The sequence below is a fragment of the Triticum dicoccoides genome, chromosome 2A (assembly GCF_002162155.2).
Source record: "Triticum dicoccoides isolate Atlit2015 ecotype Zavitan chromosome 2A, WEW_v2.0, whole genome shotgun sequence".
Classification (NCBI taxonomy): Eukaryota; Viridiplantae; Streptophyta; class Magnoliopsida; order Poales; family Poaceae; genus Triticum; species Triticum dicoccoides.
The window spans coordinates 13,917,335-13,921,846 of NC_041382.1; positions in this window are offsets into that span (position 1 = coordinate 13,917,335).

Genomic DNA, 4,512 nt, shown 5'->3' on the forward strand with positions numbered 1-4,512 from the left:
GCGCCCCCTACCTCGTGGGCCCCCTGGTGGCTCTCCGGCGTCCATCTTCTCCTATATGAGGTCTTTCGATGAGAAAAAATAAGAGGGCACTTTTCGGGATGAGACTCCGCCGCCACGAGGCGGAACCTTGGCGGATCCAATCTAGAGCTCCGGCAGAGCTGTTCTGCCGGGGAAACTTCCCTCCGGGAGGGGGAAATCATCACCATCGTCATCACCAACGCTCCTCTCATCGGGAGAGGGAAATCTCCATCAACATCTTCACCAGCACCATCTCATCTCCAAACCCTAGTTCATCTCTTGTATCCAATTCTTATCTCAAAGTCCGGGATTGGTGCTAGTAGGTTGCTAGTAGTGTTGATTACTCCTTGTAGTTGATGCTAGTTGGTTTATTTGGTGGAAGATCATATGTTCAGATCCTATATGCATATTATTACCCCTCTGATTATGAACATGAATATGCTTTGTGAGTAATTACGTTCGTTCCTGGGGACAAGGGAGAAGTCTTGCTATTAGTAGTCATGTGAATTTGGTATTCGTTTGATATTTTGATAAGATGTATGTTGTCTAGCATCTAGTGGTGTTATGTGAACGTCGACTACATAACACTTCACCATTATTTGGGCCTAGAGGAATGCATTGGGAAGTAATAAGTAGATGATGGGTTGCTAGAGTGACAGAAGCTTAAACCCTAGTTTATGCGTTGCTTCGTAAGGCGCTGATTTGGATCCATATGTTTCATGATATGGTTAGGTTTACCTTAATACTTTTGTTGTAGTTGCGGATACTTGCAATAGAGGTTAATCATAAGTGGGATGCTTGTTCAAGTAAGAACAGCACCCAAGCACTGGTCCACCCACATATCAAATTATCAAAGTATCGAACGTGAATCATATGAACGTGATGAAAACTAGCTTGACGATATTCCCATGTGTCCTCGGGAGCGCTTTTCCTTTATAAGAGTTTGTTCCGGCTTGTCCTTTGCTACAAAAGGATTGGGCCACCTTGCTGCACTTTATTTACTTTTGTTACTTGTTGCTCGTTACAATTTATCCTATCACAAAACTATCTGTTACCACTTATTTCAGTACTTGCAGAGAATACCTTGCTGAAAACCGCTTATCATTTCCTTCTGCTCCTCGTTGGATTCGACACTCTTAATTATCGAAAGGACTACGATAGATCCCCTATACTTGTGGGTCATCAAGACTCTTTTCTGGCGCTGTTGCCGGGGAGTGTAGCGCCTTTGGTAGGTGGAATTTGGTAAGGAAAAATTTATATAGTATGCTGAAATTTACTGTCACTTGTTACTATGGAAAGTAATTCTCTGAGGGGCTTATTCGGGGTATCTTCACCCCGTCCAGTAGAGCAAAGAGTTGCTCCTTAACCTACTGAACCCTATTGAAAATGAAACTCCTTTTGAATTTCCTTCGGATATGATGGAAAAACTGCTAGCTAACCCTTTTACAGGAGATGGAACAAAGCATCCTGATGAGCACTTAATATATGTGGATGAAGTTTGTGAATTATTTAAGCGTGCAGGTATACCTGATGATGTTGCTAAGAAGAAGGTCTTCCCTTTATCTTTTAAGGGAGAAGCATTGGTATGGTATGGGCTATGTGATGATATGAGATCATGGGACTATAAAAGATTGAAGCTAAAATTTCATCGAAAGTATTACCCTATGCATCTTGTTCATCGTGATCGCAATTATATATATAATTTCTGGCCTCGCGAAGGAGAAAGCATCGCTCAAGCTTGGGGGAGGCTTAAATCAATGTTATATTCATGCCCCAATCATGAGCTCCCAAGAGAAATGATTATTCAAAATTTATATGCTCGACTTTCTGATAACAATCGCACCATGCTCGATACTTCTTGTGCTGGCTCTTTTATGATGAAGACTACTGAATTCAGATGGAATTTATTGGATAGAATTAAATGCAACTCTGAAGATTGGGACCTCGACGAAGGTAAGGAGTCAGGTATGACACCTAAGTTTGATTGTGTTAAATCTTTTATGGACACCGATATTTTCCGTAAGTTTAGCACTAAATATGGACTTGACTCTGAGATAGTAGCTTCTTTCTGTGAATCTTTTGCTACTTATGTTGATCTCCCTAAGGAGAAGTGGTTTAAATATCATCCTCCCATAAAAGTAAAAGTAGATGCACCTATTAAAGTTGAAGAAAAGACTGTCACTTATTATGATCCTATTGTTCCTACTTCTTATGTTGAGAAACCACCTTTCCCTGTTAGAATAAAGGATCATGCTAAAGCTTCAACTGTTGTTCATAAAAAGCAATACTAGAACTTATACACCTCCTGAGCAAGTTAAAGTAGAACCTAATATTGCTACTGTTAAAGATCTCTTGTCTAATAATATTGATGGGCATGTTATTCAGTTCAAAGGTGAAACTGCTAGAATTGCTAAACCTTGTGATAAAGATAAACATAGACCTGTGGTAGGCGTGCCTGTTATTTCTGTTAAAATAGGAGATCATTGTTATCATGGCTTATGTGATATGGGTGCTAGTGCTAGTGTTATACCGCACCTTTATACGAAGAAATTAAGAATGAAATTGCACCTGCTGGGTTAGAAGGTATTGATGTCACAATTAAACTTGCCAATAGAGATACTATTTCACCAATTGGAATTGTTAGAGATGTTGAAGTCTTGTGTGGGAAAACTAAATATCCTGCTGATTTTATTGTTCTTACTTCTCCGCAAGATAGCTTTTGTCCCATTATATTTGGTAGACCCTTCTTAAATACTGTCAATGCTACCATATATTGCACAAAGAATGTTGTTACTATTGGCCTGGATGATATGGTTCATGAGTTTAATTTCTCTAAATTTAGTAAACAACATCGTGAGGAAGAATTATCTAGTAAGGATGAAATTATTGGTCTTGCTTCTATTGCCGTACCTCCTAGTGATCTTTTAGAACATTATTTGCTAGACCATGAAAATGATATGTTCATGAATGAAAGAAGGGAAATAGATGAAGTATTCTTTAAATAGGAACCTATTCTGCAACATAATTTGCATGTTCAAATTTTATGGGATCCTCCTCCACCCAAGGGTGATCCCGTGTTTGAGCTTAAAGCTTTGTGAAAGAGCATGCGGTGCCCACATGTTTGGTTTTGGTAATTGATGACAATCTCTATGGACTAATGGTTGCCTTGAGTTATATTTGAAGGTTTTGTCCATAGGATTTTCTTGGAGTATATGTGTTGGTTTCAAGGAGACTTTGTGTTGACCAAGGTGCTATTAAGGAATTATCCAAAGCTTGGTCATGTGAGAGTTGAGCTTATTGCAAGCATGTCTTGAAGAAGAAGATTGTGTGATCAGAGTACATGTGTTGGTTTCAAGGAGAGTTTGTGTTGACCAAGGTGCTATTAAGAAATTATCCAAAGCTTGGTCATGTGAGAGTTGAGTTTATTGCAAGCATGTCTTGAAGAAGAAGATTGTGTGATCATTCATGTTTACCTTCAAGACATCATCCAAATGAAGAGAGTTGGAAAGATTCAAGGTTGATCAAGACTAAGTCAAGAGTGAATCAAGTTGATCAACTCACAAAGCGTAGAAGATGTACCGAGAGGGATCAAGTGATCCCATGGTTTGGTAAGCATTGTCCATTGTGCTTTGTGTACTAACCCATGGTCTATGTGAGAGTTCTACGTGGGGTTAGGTACGTGTTCATGGGCTTGTGTCAAGAGGAAGATATCACTCAACCCATGGAGAGGATGACATCAAGTGGTAATCGTCATCAAGATTGCCGTGTGCAAGTTCAAGTGGATCATCGCGAAGAGATCAAGTGCTTGAAGCTTGCCATCCATTTGGTGACAATGGACTTGTGAAGATGTGCCGAAGAGTGGCTCACCCATAGTGGACTATGGGGGAGCAATCATCTAGTCTTCATCGAGCCAACGCAATCAAGAAAGGTGGTCCAACTTGAGGGATTCAAGATCGTCATCATCTAGCTCAAGTGGACCATGTGCAAGGCAAAGGTTTGCCCTTGATAGGTTTTCTATTTTACCGGTCTCATGGTGGTAGTTTGGAGACCGGGTTATAGGATCGTTTGTCGTACTATCAAGGGGGGCTCTCAAGTTGGTAGCTTGATCGTATCGTTAGTAGAGAGCTCAAACCATTGTATCCTTGCATCATCTTTCTTGGTTCTTGTTTGGTTCTCTTTGTGAGTCTTAGAGCTTATGGTCATCTTGATGACAAGCTTGAGTTCATCGAAAACGGAGTTCGCATGCATCTTCTATGATGTTTTCGGTGTTGGAGGTTTTACCGGTCTTTTCCGAGGAAGGGTTCTCACCATTTTCTTATGGGCCTTTTCTCATTTGCTTCTTATTGATATTTCTTTGAAGATTGTGTTAGACCTTGTCGCTAGCTTTCCAACAAACTTGGTTTCATCGAATTCGGAGTCCGTTTGCAAAAGTTGTGGCAGTTTTGGTGTTCTGAAAAGGTTGCAGCGGTACTACCGCGAATTGGAGCGGATGTA